This window comes from Hyla sarda, chromosome 3, assembly GCF_029499605.1.
Source record: "Hyla sarda isolate aHylSar1 chromosome 3, aHylSar1.hap1, whole genome shotgun sequence".
NCBI classification, from domain to species: domain Eukaryota; kingdom Metazoa; phylum Chordata; class Amphibia; order Anura; family Hylidae; genus Hyla; species Hyla sarda.
The window spans coordinates 90,480,178-90,499,790 of NC_079191.1; the positions used below are offsets into that span (position 1 = coordinate 90,480,178).

The 19,613-nt window shown below is 42.3% G+C and overlaps 1 long non-coding RNA gene across 3 annotated transcripts in view; it reads left to right on the forward strand.

Moving 5' to 3' along the window:
- LOC130361503 (uncharacterized) overlaps positions 1-19,613 on the forward strand; it is a 58,355-nt gene that overhangs the window by 35,913 nt on the left and 2,829 nt on the right. For all 3 annotated transcript variants that reach the window (XR_008891032.1, XR_008891031.1, XR_008891030.1), the window contains one exon: positions 19,406-19,583. This is a non-coding gene — a long non-coding RNA (uncharacterized LOC130361503). The remainder of the gene's footprint in view (positions 1-19,405; positions 19,584-19,613) is intronic.

Consider the following 19,613-nt stretch of genomic DNA (forward strand, 5'->3'; position numbering starts at 1 on the left):
CTTCTAAACCTAAAGTGTGGGTGATGCTCCCCACCTATGTTGCTATAAGTCTAGGTTCATGAGGTGTCTGATGACCTGAATCCATGGATCAGAACTTTATATGCTTAGGGGTGCATGCACATCACAATTTGAGCATCCAGCAGCCAGATCTGGACAGAGAATTTCAAAACCGCCTGCTGCCATATCCCTGCCATATCTTGCCATACCCCATTCAATCTAACTTAGTTTGGCCCAGTGGATTGAATGGGATAAGGAATGGATACAGCAGCAGGTGGTTTGAAATTCTCCTGCTGGATCCAGCTGCCGGATGCACAAAAGTAGGTATGCATGCACCGTAAGCACTATACAGTTGTGTTCATGTGTTGGAATGAAAACATTTTCATGAGATGTACGGCATGAGCATCTTTTGAATTGGCAACAGTCACTATTGGACCAAGAGTCGGAGCTCTCATGATCATACACTTATTTTTTATTAGTCTTCCTGAACCTCCACCATTGAAAAAGGGGACGCAGTTCCCCGAAACGCGTCTGGTGTTAAGACAACCCTGCACATCATCTGAGACAATCTTTACCGCATTGCCGGTCCTCACCTACTCTCTCACCTGCTCCCCGTGCCGTCGGGGTAGAGAGGATACCTCCAGCGTTGCCATACGCTGCTACGACCGCTAGGCTTCACAGCACTGCCAGACGCTGCTTCCCAGCCATCATCTCCGACCCCCAGCATCGGGGTGCTACATTTCTCCCGGGACAGAGGGACAGAGGGACGTGTATCCGGATCGCAAGCACAGCTGCACTCACCTGACTGTGTGTAGTCGGTAAGAGGCACTAAGTGCCTGAACTGTATAGCGATTGCCCTCTTGCATTCAGTCCCCGTGCCGTCGGGGTAGAGGGGGCATCGCCTGTATCTCTGCACCTAAAAACGTTTATAGTGGGCCCCAATCTGGGAGGCTCCAGAGCTACCGAAAATTTGCCTTATTGGATTATCAATTTTTTTGCTATGTACTTTCATCTGGATTAATCCTGGCTCTTATAATATGACTTTACAGTATAACTAAACAGATACTGTTTGCACTGTCCCATTGCCCCACTTACATTGTCTCATTGTCCAATTAGTGAAGTGCAATACCACTGTGTATATTTTATATTTTTAGCATTTTATACCATTGTAACCATTTTATCTAGTGACCAGTCTGCGACAAGGGCCCTGCCGCAGACCTCACATCATTTTTCCAAATAAATGTTATCATTTTATGCTATTTTAGACACGTTCTCTTTTTTTTTCTCTCTCTCTCTTTCTTCTAATTTTTGACCGTATATCTTTTACCCTGACCTAGCGTAGCAGGACTGCCTCCCCCTTTTTACACTATTAGTTATTTTTTATTAGGTTTAAGTGTTAAAGTGTACCTGTCATATCCCAAACAGAAAAAACAAAAACATTTCTATGTCACTCAGTACCTAATCCTGATCACATACATGTAATTTGTATGTGTCAAGTACTTATTTTTCTTTCACAAATACCTTCTATCTGTTGCTCTGTTTACATTCTGTGCTTTAGAGGGGACATGTTCTCACTTTTCATGACTTATCTTCCTCCCTGAGTCTGCTGTGTTGTGCTGGGTTTCTTCACCCAATCACTGCAGGCTGCTCTATAACCCCCTTCTCTCTGTTTTCATGCTACAGTCTGATAGGACATGAGTGAGCACAGAGGCGCACTAGTCCCGTTCTCACTCACTGGACTTTCTCCATGCTTGTGCTTCTGGATGGTATGGGGTGTTTTTAAGCCATGATTTCTATTCAAGGAAAAAACATTTTCTTATAAAGAATATTATAAAGGTTACTGTTTTGCCAAGATGTACAACATATAAATAGTTTTAGTATCGGACAGTGCCCACAATTTAAAGTTATTCCCTATCCATACAATTGGAGATGACTAAGTAACCACTGGGACACCTGTCAATTCCCAGAAGAGAAGAGTTCTCTGCCCTGATTGTACTGTGCATGCGTGCCCAATACCATTAATTGACCATGGAGTAGTGCTTGGCACAGTTTGAAAATGAATGGAGCACTGGTCGCGCATACAGGATTCGCTCCTTTTATTGTGGGAATACCCCTTTAAAGGGACCCCTGCAATCTCTGTGCTTCACCCGGCATTCGCTTAGAGTGTCAGGTTTAGCGCCGGAGGCTCGTGATGTCACAGCTGCGTCCTAATCATGACATCATGGCTACGCTCCCTCAATGCAACTCTATTGGAGGGGGCTGTAACAGCCATCAAGCCCCCTCCCATAGACATTCATTGAGGGGGCATGGCCATGACGTTATGAGTGGAGAGTGACCGTGATGTCACGAGCCTCCGCCCCGCATGGCTAGTCATCCGGCATGGAGTGAAGTTCATTCTGTGCACCGGATGTCTGGGGTACTGCAGCCAAGATCGCGGGGGTCCCCAGCGTCGGGACCCCCGCAATCAGACATCTTATCCTCTATCCAAAGTATAGGGGATAATATGTCTGCGGCGGAGTACCCCTTTAATGGATGCCCCCTGCAGTACAAGAAGATTCCTTCTGGGACACACTTTACTTTTCAGACTAATAAACATAAGGAAGAACAGAAATAAAATAGAAGAATACCGTAGGTGGGTTTATGTATTTTATATTTGTCCCTTTAAAACAGCAGAGATTCTACTAATTGCACAGTAACATAATGAGTGAACATCCTTTCACTACATTTGGGTTTAGAAGAACATTATAAAAACCTGACCCAAGACTGCATTAAATGTTGGCATCCAATCATTGTCACCATTAGCAGCAAGCTATTTATTCTGGGGCTACTAAATGGCGTTGGCTAAGAAGAGAGTTACCATTATTTACTGGAACCCCTTTTTATGTTAGGAAAGCTATTACCACTAAGTGGTTGTCCTCTGAGCCTGTAGGTCAAACATTGTGGTTGAAATTAATAACTGATGACTTTCATTTGTAGAGAAAACACAGTATACATTTAGAGAATTGTCACCATGTAGGAAGAGAAGCTTTGCCTGTGACAGGGACATTTAGCGCGTCGGCCCGCAGCTTTTAATGACTGTGTCTTACAATTTGCTTACTTTAGTTTCCATACAGGGAGGTTTTATTAGAACTCTTGACGTATTATAATCAGTAATTGTGTTCTAATTGTTTAACCCCTTCCCACAAGACAATGGGGGAGATTTATCACTGAGTTGTTTTGTATGTCATTTTTAAAGACATGTTTGTCATATGTGTGATCCATAATGCGCAACTCCACCAAAAACTAACAAAATGACTTCACAACACCATTTCTCACTTTATAAAGCAGGTTTCTAGAGCAGCACTGGCAGGAGACCAAACTCAGGAAGTGCGGTCTGGCCATAGGCAGTGAATAGCACTCGCTCTCTGCCTGTGTATGAAACAGGGACAGTTATTCACTGCCTATGGCCAGACAGCACTTCCTGAGTTTGGTCTCCTGCCAGTCCAGCAGGAGACCAAAGCTTTTGAGCAGACGGAATGCGGCCTGGACCAGAAGGAAGACCACTAGTGGCCAGATTTATTAGGCCATGAAAGTGACATAAAAAGACATATACATAGAAGTATACATAGTTAATTTTACAAAGGCATAGCGAGTAAGGAATAGTACTAAGGATCCTGGGTAGGGATAGCATTAGTTGTTAGGGATTAGATTTTAGGGACCGTTTTAATCGTTAGGGAAACATGGCAGAGGATAGCATTATTAACAGTTTATAAAGCTTAAAATTTTTTAAGGGAACCTGTCACCAGCTGTGTAACCTTCACACAGCTCCTGTCACCTGTTTCATGTTGCCCAAAGCATAGGAAGCATGAAACAGATACAGGTAGTGGGATAACCTATTTACTTCCAGGTAGAGACATGTCACTTAAAGCTATAGTGACTGTACCATGTGACTACTTAACAGGTTCCTGGTAGCTTTTTTAAAGGATGATTTCCCTGAAATGCTCAAGCTTTTTAGAGTTAATCATAGTTTCTCTAAATAGTCTTCATTAGTAATTTCCTACCATTTAGCTGCTACTCGGAGAAAGATAAATTAAAGTGAACAGACTACAGATTTCATATAGACAGGGGAGAGAGAATTTCTTGGAGGGCAGATCAAATAGGCAGGAGAAAGAGAAGAGCATATACAAGGCAGTCTGCAGAAAAGAATCACATGCGCTGCGTACAAGTATAAAGAGAAAATAAAGCTCACACAACAAGCTGCAGAGGCTGTAGAAACAAAAGTAAGCAACATTTTTTAATAAAAACTTATGGATAAAAAAAAAAACTTTTGCGTCATTGTAAGTAGCTAAAATTAAAAATTGCTTATCATGGCCTTAAAGGGGTACTCCGGGGGAAAACTATTTTTTTTTTAAAACCAACTAGTGCCAAAAAGTTAAACAGATTTATCAATTACTTCTATTTAAAAATATTAATTCTTCCAGTACTTTTCAGCTGCTGTATGCTCCAGAGGAATTGTGTAGTTCTTTTATGTCTGACCACAGTACTCTCTGCTGTGTCCATGTCAGGAACTGTTCAGAGCAGGAACAAATCCCCATAGCAAACCTTTCCTACTCTGGACAGTTCCTAAACATGGACAGAGGTGTCAGCAGAGAGCACTGTGGTCAGACAGAAAAGAACTACTGAACTTCCTCTGGAGCATACAGCAGCTGATAAGTCCTGGAAAGATTTTTAAATAGAAGAAATTGCCAAATCTATTTAACCCCTTAAGGACCCGGGGTTTTTCCATTTTTGCACTTTCATTTTTTCCTCCTCACCTTTAAAAAATCCATCTCTTTCAATTTTTCACCTAAAAATCCATATGATGTCTTATTTTTTGCGCCACCAATTCTACTTTGTTATGACGTCAGTCATTTTACCCAAAAATCTACGGCGAAACGGAAAAAAAAAATCATTGTGAGACAAAATTTAAAAAAAAGCCATTTTGTAACTTTTGGGGGCTTCTGTTTCTACACAGTAAATGTTTCAGTAAAAATGAAACCTTATCTTTATTCTGTAGGTCCATACAGTTAAAATGATACCCTACTTATATAGGTTTGATTTTGTCGGACTTCTGGAAAAAATCATAACTACATGCAAAGTTATACGTTTAAAATTGTCATCTTCTGACCCCTATAACTTTTTATTTTTCCGCATATGAGGCAGTATGAGGGCTCATGTTTTTGCACCGTGATCTGAAGTTTTTAGCGGTACCATTTTTGTATTGATAGGACTTATTGATCGCTTTTTATAAATTTTTTCATGATATAAAAAGTGATCAAAAATGCACTATTTTGGATTTAGAATTTTTTTGCGCATACGCCATTGACCGTGCGGTTTAATTAACAATATATTTTTATAATTCGGACATTTCCGCACGCGGTGATACCATATATGTTTATTTTAAATTTTATTTACACTGTTTTTTTTTTTTTATGGGAAAAGGGGGGTAATTCAAACTTTTATTAGGGGAGGGGTTAAATGATCTTTATTCACTTTTATTTTTTCACTTTTTTTTTGCAGTGTTATAGCTCCCATAGGGAGCTATAACACTGCACACACTGATCTTTTACATTGATCAGTGGTTTCTCATAAGAAACCACTGATCGATGATTCTGCTGCTTGACTGCTCATGCCTGGATCTCAGGCACTGAGCAGTCATTCGGCGATCGGGCAGTGAGGAGGCAGGTAGGGATCCTCCGGCTGTCATGTAAGCTGTTCGGGATGCTGCGATTTCGCCACGGGGATCCCGAACAGCTCCCTGAGCTAACCGGCATGGTTTCACTTTAATTTTAGACGCGGCGTTCAACTTTGAACGCCGCATCTAAAGGGTTAATAGCGCGCAGCACCACGATCAATGCCACGCGCTATTAGCCACGGGTCCCGTTCCCGACCCGCTATGATGCGGGGCCACGCAGTGGCCCCCCGTTATAGAACGGGAGTGGACTCAGGACGTACAGGTATGCCCTTGGTCCTTAACAGGTTAAAGGGGTACTCTGCTGCACACATCTTATCCCCTATCCAAAGGGGATAAGATGTCTGATCAAGGGGGTACCGCCGCTGGGGACCCCCGCGATCTCCAGTCCGGCAGCTGCAGTGCCTGGAACACGGAAGCTTGCAGCTTCCGCGTTTGTGATTTCACGCCCCGCCCCCTCCATTTATGTTTACGGGAGGGGGCGTGTTGGCTAGTACAGAGCCGTCACACCTCCTTCCATAGACTTGAAGGAAGGGGGCATGGCGGCCTGCATCGCCAGTCATCGGGCAAGGAGCGTAGTCAGGCCTTGCACCAATATAAAGCCTTATAAGAGAAGGAAAGTATGCAAAAGAGACAAAACTTATGCAGAGAATGTATGCCACATAAATAAGACTTGATTTGCATGAAAGCTTTTCCCTAGAGACAACAATTCTTGATCACCCAGCAACATTTATACATCCAGTTAACATATAATAAAATACAGGAAACACCGCACAATTAAAAAAAAAAAAAAAAAAAAAAACAGCTGACTTGTCCATGAGTCAATAACAGTTTAGCAACAGATTTGAAGAGCTGTACGGTATGAAATTGTTGTTGCTATTTGTCGTACTGCCTATAGGTGGAGGAAGAATCCTTTTTAGAAATGTTTTTAAAGTTGTCAAGCTGTAAATCTGCAAAAACTAGAATGGAAATGATTTTTCTAAAGCAAAACAAATCTCTGTTGACTGATACTTAATAATTGATGTTACTATTGAAATATGTTATTTTTCAGACAAGGAAGGAACAGAGCAATTATATCAATCCCGGTGTGAAAACTGACCAGATAACTCCAATCCTGAAAACAGCTCAAGGGCCTACACAGCAGGGCCTAAAGGGCCTATACAGCAGTATCTATTAGCATCTTAAAGGGGTTCTCCAATTACTTTTAAAAGAGACTGGTATGTGGTAGGGCTGTAAAATAATCAACTACATTCTATTCACCTCTCCCGCTACAGTGCCTGTGCTTCGGTGCACCCTTATACCTCTGTTTACTTCTCCTGATGATGTCCTGTACCGGTGTAATAAAGGAAACAGTGTCCCTGTAGCGAAATGTGACCCTCCACACAAGGAATATTTTTTGCTTTACAGCCCGATCCCTCTCACTCCATCCCCACTACCCTCTCTCATTGGGACGAGGACACAGTTTCCCTGCATATCTCTCCGCTGCTTGGACAGACTGTAGAGCGCAAACCGGAGGACTTTTAAGTCCAGCAATAAAACTGATACGGTTTAAGAATGAGTTGACCGAAGTCACTGTCTGGCTCATTGAAGTGAATGGGGTGCGCCGCGGGTTTGGCAGTGGTTTTTAAATTCTCCCACCTGATCCGGCTGCTTTATCCCAAAACATGGTGTGAATGCTGGCACCTACTTATGAAAAAGCTTCTGGACTGTCACAAAGGATGAGCGAATTTTAGAAAAATTTGATTTTGCCGATTCACTGAATTTTCTGAAATAATTTGGTCCAAATAAATGCTATTTCTGGGCTACATAGAGCCTCAATAGGGGTGTAGAACACTTGTCCTTGTCGTAACACGCATATGGAGTGTGCTGTGCTAGTGAAATAATACTGTTATTCAATATGACATGCAGATTAGAGGCGTCGCTATTAGAATCACTGTCGCACAGCAGCACAAGGACAGAGCCTGATAATTGGAATGATCAAACTTTAAATCCTTTTTTGAGGACCCATTGGAGGGCAAGTCTGGTGCCAGCAGCCGTGGTAATTCCAGCCCCAACTGCTAGAGGGAGGTTGTGTGTTACTAAGAGCGAGAAAGGGGTCTGCTTTTTTATACGGGTCCAGCAGAAGGGCCTAAATCATAATCATGCTCCCAAGCATATAGAATAACAAAATAAGCCTATTCACCATATGTGAAATAAGGGCGGGGAGGGCCTAAAATATACCTTTTAATAAATCTATTAAAATATTCTTACAAAAACACCCAGTATTACTGTTTTAAAATGGAATGAAATCAATGATACCGGTTGCAGTATACTCATAACGTATAAACACTTAGGTCCGGTGTCCACAGTGTTTACAAGAATTATCAAAATTATGCAAGGTTCAATACAATGGTGATACAAAATCACAGATAGAAATAGTCCAATAGTATATAATTTCCAACGCATTTCTAGCGCTATCATGCGCTGTCCTCAGGGGAATAAAGACAAAACCAAACTGTCAGGTATCCATAACAACCTGAGTCAATATAAGCAATTAGTTCTCATATATGCATCAATCATATCCAGTTGTCCTCAATGGAGGATCTCCTATACTGCAATCCCTTTAAAAGGAGCAGTTAGTAATACTGCTCACTGAATGGGGGACTCAACTGCCATGGAACTCCAGGTACCTATGGAAAGAAGCAAGAGAGACATATGGCCATCAGCATTGGTTCCTGCAAATAAAACCTGTGCCCCATCATATAGTTGTTCTCACTCACGTATACAGTGGTGTATTCAGGTACCTGCAAAAGAGTATACAAACAATGCCCAAATCACTACTGTGTCCTGTGGAGAAGAGGGACTAAGCTAATAGAAGATCTATTACTCACGGTCCCGGCGTTGGGCAAATGATACAGACGGAGCGCATACCTGCAGTGGCAGGGAGCCGTCACAATGGGCTACTGCGCGCTTTGTACATGTGTCTGCCACGTCTGACGTTATATCCGGTCGCTGTCTGACAGCCTCAGGAGTGCCGTGCCCCCATCAGACGTCAATAAAAGGGGCGTGGCTAAGTGTCCCGACGCTGTCAGTTGTATCAGCGAGCGGTCAAAGAGTCTGATGTATGTTGCCATAGTTACAATTACGTCACTTGTGCATAAGTTAATCAGCCAGTGGGAACTATATAGTGTATGTCTGTTAGTATCTATTATATTCAGAGGTCACATCTGATGGGGGCACAGCACTCCTGAGGCTGTCAGACAGCGACGGGATATAATGTCAGACGCTGCAGACACATGTACAGAGCGCGCAGTAGCCTGTTGTGATGGCTCCCTGCCACTGCAGGTATGCGCTCCGTCTGAATCATTTGCCGAACGCCGGGACCGTGAGTAATAGATCTTCTATTAGCTTAGTCCCTCTTCTCCACAGGACACAGTAGTGATTTGGGCATTGTTTGTATACTCTTTTGCAGGTACCTGAATACACCACTGTATACGTGAGTGAGAACAACTATATGATGGGGCACAGGTTTTATTTGCAGGAACCAATGCTGATGGCCATATGTCTCTCTTGCTTCTTTCCATAGGTACCTGGAGTTCCAAGGCAGTTGAGTCCCCTATTCAGTGAGCAGTATTACTAACTGCTCCTTTTAAAGGGATTGCAGTATAGGAGATCCTCCATTGAGGACAACTGGATGTGATTGATGCATATATGAGAACTAATTGCTTATATTGACTCAGGTTGTTATGGATACCTGACAGTTTGGTTTTGTCTTTATTCCCCTGAGGACGGCACATGATTGCGCTAGAAACGCGTTGGGCATTATATACTATTGGACTATTTCTATCTGTAATTTTGTATCACCATTGTTTTGAACCTTGCATCATTTTGATAATTCTTGTAAACACTGTGGACACCAGACCTAGGTGTTTATATGTTATGAGTATACTGCAACCCGTATCATTGATTTAATTTCATTTTAAAACACTAACACTGGGTGTTTTTGTAAGAATATTTTAATAGATTTATTAAAAGGTATATTTTAGGCCCTCCCCGCCCTTATTTCACATATGGTGAATAGGCTTATTTTGTTGTGTTACTAAGAGCTCCAGACTTCCAGGAACCAGGCCAGAGCCAGCAGAGTTTTCACCAAGCTTCTTCCCAGGAGTGTGGCAGCCTCCTGGGAAGGGCCTCCTGCATGGAGTCCAGGGAGTCCCGGGCCTCCACTTCCAGTTCTAGGCTGGCAGGGGTGGAGGGCAGCCTGCTACAGCCAACATTCCGGCCTGTGGGAGAAGATCAAGCAGAGTCTGTAGCAATACGGGCTCTGCTTCCAAGGCGACGGCAAAGAAAAAGCCAAGCAAGAAAAGTGTGGCTGATGTGGAGATGTGGGGGAACAGAGGGTCCAGGGAATCAACGGACACCTTCTGTTCCTGTATGACAGTGAGGTTCAAGGAATACGAAACCTGCGGTAAAGAGCTTTGTGCAGCGAGGGAAGACCTGAAGCTGGTAAGGAACCTCCATAACACTGGTTCCAAAAAGAAGAGGCCAAAAGTTAAAATATGCATGGAGGCTTTAAAACTAGAAATTAAAAAGCTGGAGGAGAGGAGGCAAGAGCTGGTGGAAGGCAGTGGTGTCTTCCGGGAGAAGCTGCTAAACGGCTACAGATTTGCCGCCATGAAAACCCCAGGTAAGGAGGTTTTGGTGGAGGATGATGGAGAGAGTAGTGGCGGTGAGGATGAAGAGCTGTCGGTGAAGGAGCAGGTGAAGGCTATGGAAGATAGTCATGGCAGAGAAGATGGTGAAGTGGCTGGGGGAGGTCAGGGGGTGCAGAAGCTAATACAGTAGCTAGAAATTGTGTGGCATCTGTGTCACCCCCATCCCTGCTTTTTCCCCCAGTGAAGATAATGGCAGTAAAGGTGGAGAAGGTGGTGAAGTGGCTGTGGGTAATAAGGGGGTTCAGCAGTGACTGTTGATGCTGTACATGTTGGTGCCTGTGTCACCTCACTCCCAGTTTTCCGCTTAGCGAAGATCACCTGGATGCAGCCCGGAGGGTCGCCCTGCCTCCCTCCTCCTCGGATGATAGTGAATATAAGTCAGATAGTAACACCGGTCTCCTGGAGGGTTGGGTGCTCCAGGCCATCGTCATGCAGGAGTCCCCCACTCGGTTTGAGAACTTTACCTTCGGTGACTAAATGGGTCCTCACAAGACTGGGAGGAAGAGGAAGAAAAAAGGAAAGAAAAAACAAAAGAAAGAAAAAGTAACTAAGTTTGCTTTCTCTTCTTTCCAGCAGTCTGGAAATGAGCTGGGTGTTGCCCAGATAGTAGTGGCATATGCTGATGATGTCACCATTTTCGTGTCCTCGAGAGAGGATGTCGATGTGGTGATGTCGGAGGTGGAGCGCAACACGGAGGCTTCCGGGACTAAGATAAACCAGGATAAGTGTGAAAGTCTCTGGCTGGGAGGGGGAAATCCCACGTTTGATCTCTTGGACACCCTTCCAGAGCCCCAGGACTCGGCAAAAAAATTTCTGGGCATCACCAGGATGATTATCCCACCAAAAACTGGGATGGTAAACTCCAGGATGCCAATCAGAAGGTGGCTCAGTGGAAGGGTTAGTCTTTGACCCTCAGGGAAAGGGTACACCCGATCAAATCGTACCTGCTCCCTTTGTTTATCTATCTGGGCAGTGTATGTATTTTGCCAGAGGCTTACTACACTAGGATCTACAGCCTGTTTTCCCAACTGTTATGGGGAAACAGGTTGAACCTAGTCAAGAGGGAGGTTAAGCACTGCACAAGGAGACTAGGGGGTTTATCTATGGTGAACCCTGTAGTGTTCTTAATGAACACCTTTTTGAAAGCTAACGTGGCAAACCTCTGGTCAGAGAGGTCTTCTCCATGGGTACTCTCCTGCAGGGAATGGTTTTGGCCTTTCTTCCAGGAATGGGAGACAGGATGACAAGTGAAGGACCTCCGTACGAACCATGGGTATCTTCCGGTTTATGCTACCCTGACTGTGAAGGCGATATGTCGGTGGGATGTGGGAGGTCAGGACTCCGTCAAGGCAGTTCCTTGACAAACGGGTTCTGTTGACGCATCAGAGGTCTGTAGCGGGGCTGGGGCGATTTCTGTCCACTTGTGTCTACTTTTGGTTTTGTTTGTTGTTTCACCTTTTTTGTGTAAATTGTTTAGCTCCGTTGGCACTTGTTAAGTTCACAGCACTATCTTTGCACATTTATTTATATTGCTTTTGGCACTTTGCACGTTTGTGCATTATATTGTGCTGTTTGGTCACTGTTTTGTTGTCAGGCACTTGCACTTTTGTACTTATAGTGGCTATTTATTGTTGCCCTCACCCATTTATTTAACTACGGAGGCTCACACGTTCAATACACCAGGAACCTCATCCCCTTTTGCAACCTGCTACACATTAACTATTATATGTGCATAATTTTCTATCTAGAGATTCATTTTTTATAAACTGATATATATGTATTTATTTTTATTCTGTCTACTATGTACTTTTTAAATGATATGTGTTTGTAATTTTTTTTATAAAATCACATATTTTATACAATTTTCTACTATTTATTTAGGTGTTTGGGTTACTAAGTGTTACGCCTGTAGGTATATATAAACCACTTACATAAGCCTCTGATGCTCAGGGACTGCCCAAGTCGGGATCTAGAGGTGGGGTTGTATCTTTTAAACATGAAAAGGATTCCCCAAAAGTTTTGGTACTTGGCCTGGCGCTGCTTTCAGGGGAACAATATGTGAGGAACAACTTGCAGTACAGGAACTCTGATGACCGGGATTGTCTCAGAGAAGAGTGTGGGGACATGCTGGAGAGCATGGACCACTTCCTGCTTCATTGTCCCTTTAATATAAGGGTTTACAAACGGGTGGGTGCTTCCATCGGCTGGAGTCAACTTGCCGGCCTTGCTTATTCCGAGTGGGCTTATGGGCCATTCAAAAACCTGGGTGGCCGAGATCGGGGCACTTTGTTTCTAGTCAGCTTAGTGGTTAGGTACTACACGTGGAATGCATGGTGTCTAGTATCTACTCAGCAGAAAGTCCTTTCCGAGGTGGAGGTCTATGGAAACATTGACCTTAGGAAGATCAGGTCTTTGGAGTATGGCAGTCTTGGTACCAGTAGGGCATCTCACCTATGGAGAGGTTTTTCTTTTGATGTGCCCTAGATACTAGACCATTTGGGTAGAGTACCTTTAATTTTTGTTAGGGGCAGTGTTATAGGGATAGAGATAGGGTGAGAGCAGGGTCAATTTTAATGGAGGGATAGAATTAGGGAGAATTGTAGGGGGAAAAGTTAGGAGAAGAGTTTAAATTTGATTTATCAAGTCTGCCATCCTTCTTCCTGATGTTGGGCTGATGCATGCACATGCCAGCTTTTTGTTTTGTTTTAGGTTGATATGGTATGGAGGGCTTACAGGCGACCAAACTTGGGCCTAAAGTGGGTTGTGTTTTTATGTGTATAAGTTGGTTGGGAGGAGTGCTAGGTGGGGAGGGTGTATTTGTGGGTGGTGGTGTTTTTGCTTCTTTGGGGGACCTGACATGGCTCAAATAGGGACTGGACTTTGTGAACTGTATGGACGGTATGGACTCTGACCCATATACAGGAGGGGAGATGTGGGTGAGGAGACAGTAGGGTTTTTCTATGGTTTTCTATGTTTTTTGTAGGTGTTTCTGCAGTAAAATTAAAGTAATACCACAATTTTAGTGTTAAAAATCTAATTTTTCACTTTTACAGCCCCTTGTTACATTCCTGGAGGGGACTAGTTTCCAAAATAGGTGTCACATGTGGGGGGTTTCTGCTGTTCTGGCTCCATGGGAGGTTTGAAAATGCACATGACCTCCGACTTTAATTTCAGCAAAATTCTCTTTTCAAAAGACCAATGGCGCTCGTTCTGTTCTGAGACTTGTAGTGCGCCAGCAGAGCACTTAACATCCACACATGGGGCATTTTCTTAATCAGGAGAAATTGGGCTTCAAATTTTGGGGTCCATTTTCTCCTATTACCCCATGTGAAAATGAAAAATTTTAAGTAACACCATCATTTGAGTGTTAAAAATCAAATTTTTCACTTTTACAGCCCACTGTTCAAAAAACCTGTGAGGTGCAAGTACTCACTGCAACCCATGTTACATTCCTGGAGGGGTGTAGTTTCCAAAATGGTGTCACATGTGGGGGGTTTCTGCTGTTCTGGCTCCATGGAAGGTTTGAAAAGGCACATAGCCCCTGACTTCAGTTTCAGCAAAATTCTCTCTCAAAGACTAATGGCGCTCCTTCTGTTCTGAGACCTGTAGTACGCCAGCAGAGCACTTAACATCCACATATGGGGCATTTTCTTAATCCGGAGAAATTGGGCTTCAAATTGTGGGGTCCATTTTCTCCAATTACTCCTTGTGAAAAAGAAAAATTTGGGGTAACATCATCATTTTAGTGTTAATAATCAAATTTTCCATTTTCACGTCCAACTTCAACACAAAGTCTACAAACACCTGTGAGGTGTTAAGGCTCACTATACCCCTTGTTATGTTCCTCAAGGGGTGTAGTTTCCAAAATAGTATGCCATGTGGGGTCTTTTAGGCTGTCCTGACACCCTGGGGACTTTCTAAATGCAACATACCCCCCAAAAACCATTTCAGCTAAATTCTCTCTCAAAAAGACTAATGGCGCTCCTTCTGTTCTGAGACCTGTAGTGCGCCAGCAGAGCACTTAACATCCCCATATGGGGCATTTTCTTAATTGGGAGAAGTTGGGTTTCAAATTTTTGGGGTTCATTTTCTCCAATTACCCCTTGTGAAAATGAAAAATTTGGAGTAACACCATCATTTTAGTGTTAAAAATCAAATTTTCCATTTTCACGTCCAAATTCAACACAAAGTCGTCAAACATCTGTGAGGTGTTAAGGCTCACTATACCCCTTGTTATGTTTCTTGAGGGATGTAGTTTCCAAAATAGTATGCCATGTGTTTTTTTTTTTTTTTCTGTTCTGACACCCTGGGGACTTTCTAAATGCAACATACCCCCCAAAAACCATTTCAGCTAAATTCTCTCTCAAAAAGACTAATGGCGCTCCTGCTGTTCTGAGACCTGTAGTGCGCCAGTAGAACACTTAACATCCACATATGAGGCATTTTCTTAATCGGGAGAAATTGGTCTTCAAATTTTGGGGTCCATTTTCTTCAATTACCCCTTGTGAAAAAGAGAAATTTGGGGTAACACCATCATTTTAGTGTTAAAAATAAAATTTTCCATTTTCACGTCCAACTTCAACGCAAAGTCGTTAAGGCTCACTATACCCCTTGTTACGTTCCTTGAGGGGTTTAGTTTCCAAAATAGTACACCATGTGTTTTTTTTGCTGTTCTGGCACCATGGGGGCTTCCTAAATGCAACATGGCCCCCAATAACCATGACAGCAAAATTTGTTTAAAAAAATTCCACAGTCACTCTTTCCCTTTTGAGTCATGTTGTCAGCCCACAGAACACTTTATGTCAACATATGAGGTATTTCCATACTCGAGAGAAATTGGGCAACAAATTTTGGGGTGCTTTTTCACCTAATATCACTCTTAAAAATGAAAAAAAATTGGGCTACAAGAACATGTTCTTTGCTGCTATTCTTGTGAAACACCTAAAGGGTTAACAAACTTACTGAATGTGTTTTTTGAATCCTTTTAGGGGTGTAGTTTGTATAATGGGGTCATCTATGGGGTATTTCTCACAGAAAGGCACCTCAAATCCACTTCAAAATTCAGATTTTGAAATTTTAGTGAAAATTTAGAAAATTGCTGCTATACTTTGAAGCCCTCTAATGTCTTCAAAAAGTATAAACATGCCAACTTTATGATGTAAACACAAAGACATATTGTATTTGTGAATCAATATAACATTTATTTGGAATATCCATTTTCCTTACAAACAGAGAGTTTCAAAGTTAGAAAAATGCAAAATTTTCAATTTTTTCATCAAATTTTGAAATTTTTCACAAAGAAATGATGCAAGTATCGACAAAAATTTACCAATAACATAAAGTAGAATATGTCACGAAAAAACAATCTCTGAATCAGAATAATCGGTAAAAGCATCCCAGAGTTATTAATGCATAAAATGACAGTGGTCAAAATAAAAAGGTGAAAAAGGGCTGAGTCCTTAAGGGGTTAAATGAGATGCTTCTGCAAGATTTTTTCAGGATGCAAAATTTGACAGCAAAATTGGCAATTTTGGCGCCAAAAATTGCGTAAATTTTGACAAAAAAAATTCAATATAGTGGCAACTAGAAAATTTTGGTGGCAAATTTGACAATTTAGGCATGAAAAAAACTAAAGTGGCACGAAAATGAACTCTCAAATATTTCCATATTTTTAAAGCATCCTTTAACCCCTTAAGGACGCAGGACGTAAATGTACGTCCTGGTGAGGTGGTACTTAACGCACCAGGACGTACATTTACGTCCTGTGCATAACCGCGGGCATCGGAGCGATGCCCGTGTCATGCGCGGCTGATCTCGGCTGCTGATCGCAGCCAGGGACCCGCCGGCAATGGCCGACGCCCGCTATCTCGCGGGTCGTCCGCCATTAACCCCTCAGGTGCCAGGATCAATACAGATCGATACAGTGCGCGATTTGAATGAATGATCGGATCGCCCGCAGCGCTGCTGCGGGGATCCGATCATTCAGAACGCCACACGGAGGTCCCCTCACCTTCCTCCGTCCAGCTCCCGGCGTCTCCTGCTCTGGTCTGTGATCGAGCAGACCAGAGCAGAAGATAGCCGATAACACTGATCTGTTCTATGTCCTATACATAGAACAGATCAGTATTAGCAGTCATGGTATTGCTATGAATAGTCCCCTATGGGGACTATTCAAGTGTAAAAAAAATTATAAAAAATGTAAAAGTAAAAGTAAAAAAAAAGTGAAAAATCCCCTCCCCCAATAAAAAAGTAAAGCGTCCGTTTTTTCCTATTTTACCCCCAAAAAGCGTAAAAAAAATGTTTTATAGACATATTTGGTATCGCCGCGTGCGTAAATGTCCGAACTATTAAAATAAAATGTTAATGATTCCGTACGGTGAACGGCGTGAACGAAAAAAAAAATAAAAAAGTCAAAAATTCCTACTTTTTAATACATTTTATTAAAAAAAAATTATAAAAAATGTATTAAAAGTTTTTTATATGCAAATGTGGTATCAAAAAAAAGTACAGATCACGGCGCAAAAAATGAGCCCCCATACCACCGCTTATACGGAAAAATAAAAAAGTTAGAGGTCATCAAAATAAAGGGATTATAAACGTACTAATTTGGTTAAAAAGTTTGTGATTTTTTTTAAGCGCAACAATAATATAAAAGTATGTAATAATGGGTATCATTTTAATCGTATTGACCCTCAGAATAAAGAACACACGTCATTTTTACCATAAATTGTACGGCGTGAAAACAAAACCTTCCAAAATTAGCAAAATTGCGTTTTTCGTTTTAATTTCCCCACAAAAATAGTGTTTTTTGGTTGCGCCATACATTTTATGATATAATGAGTGATGTCATTACAAAGGACAACTGGTCGCACAAAAAACAAGCCCTCATACTAGTCTGTGGATGAAAATATAAAAGAGTTATGATTTTTAGAAGGCGAGGAGGAAAAAATGAAAACGTAAAAATTAAATTGTCTGAGTCCTTAAGGCCAAAATGGGCTGAGTCCTTAAGGAGTTAAAGAGGCCTTTGAAACTGTGAGAAGGAAAAAAAATTGTGTAATGAATATCGCTGGAACAGAAATTACAGTAGTTTTCGAATATCTCCCCCACAGAGTTCAGATTATAGAAGGCAAACAGTAGGGTAGATTTCCAAAACGTTGTGATAAAAGTGGTGCCAGAAACGCTTTACTACCCCCCCCCACACATACACACATACATACAAATACACACACACATACACAAATACACACACATACACACACATACACATACACACAAATACACACACACACATACACACACACATACACACACACACACACACGGACATGCACACACATACACGCACACATACACACAAATACACGCACACATACACACACACATACACACACACATACACACACACGGACATACACACACACACATACATACGCACACACATACACACACACACACACTCCCTCATAAGAGAGAACTTCCAGTTCCCACTGATGTCAGGTTTATAGACAACTTCCATTGCATTCATCCTATCAAAGGTATGTATTTGTAGAAAATTTCTCGTCCTTATTATTATGCAACTGAATATAAGCAATAGAATATTCCAAGCATCAGGCTGCACTGTAAACCATTACATGGAACCTCCTCACTAATGGAACATTGCCAGGAATGTTTTTAGAAATGATCATAGGTCATGTGTCAACAATCCTCCTAACCTCCCTTGCCAATAGAATGACTCGGAGAATCCCCGGGACGTTGGACGTATTTGGTTCTCGTTTCACTTGCAGGGATAATTTTAGAGTGCATGTGTCCGGGTCTTTCGTTTCCATCCCTCGGGCCTCCAGGGTAATCTGAGTGGTTAAGAATGGCAGACTCTCCGCAGCCCCAGACAATCAGACCTCCCTCTGCTGTTTCACTCAATCACAGGTCTAATGTTCTGCACTAAATAGATGAGTGAATGAAAGCGGTCAGGACAAATAAGGGACATGACCGCAGATACTGTACAAAGTCTCTCATCTCTGCTTTGTAGTCAAGTGAAATGCCTGCTGTGCACTGTATGTTACAATTATTGATAAAGAAGATCTTTTATTGCTGTACAATGTTTAATAATGAGATATGTCCTCATACAACCCAAGAGAGTTTACTTCTGTTGGCCATGGAAGCAACAGTGCGTAGAGTAATAAGGAAAGTTGTGCCAAAATGAAAGATCTTATTATTACTGGTCCCAATTATCCGGGTCCAAATGATAACCCTAATAGAAATCTATGACTGCATTCTCTACCATTCTGATATAGCTGATCACATTCTGTATTATGGAAGAAGCACACAGAATAACTACCTAATACACGGGTTCAAGTCGCTGTGGCAAAAAGTATACAAATAAATGGTTGCAGCAGCACTCTTGGTCCAAAAGTTTATGCTCTTAGTGCACTTTATGATCAAAACATGCCCCAATCAACCAGACGCAGGTGGCGTCACTTTGGATGGGACCCTAACACGCTCACAAGTGTCCCGTCCGCAGTGAGGTCACCTCCGCGAAGTGGATTGGGGGCATGTTTTGATCAAAAATGTACTAAGAGCCCTTAACTTTACAGAGATGTTACTATGGAGGGGGGCATTTCAACGTCTGAACTGCCTGTCTTGGTAAATTCCCTTCTCTATTACTGCATGAGCTGATTAGGGTGCATACACACAGAGCAGCCATGTATAGCAGGATGTATGGTAGCACTGAACACTGATATGGTGTGCAGGAATCCCCTGTACCACTGTGTCAAGGAGCTACAGGAAATTTGGGTGCCATATGCTGGAGACATCTTCCATTGGAACAAAATGCGATGGATGTTAAATGTCAAATTTGACAGCAAAAAACTCTGTATTCCATCCTATCATGCATAAAGGTATGAACAAAATGGAGGTATAGTAATGGCACCAAATATCTCTTTGAGTACTCTTATATTATGTAATGGGATTGGCCCACTAATAGCATTTATTGTCTATCTACATATAGGTGTTATATGTATGATCTCTGAAAGTCTGACAACCAGGACCCCCAGTGATCTCAAGAATGGAAGTCCCTGATTGCCCATTGGAGGGCACATCCATTTAAGTGGGACTGAGTGAGACTGCCCTTGGCTATTGGTGTCTGTCCCATAACAGTCAGTGAACTACCAGCAGTTAGGCCGATGGTGAGTGCTCATTTATCAACATCAACTCAT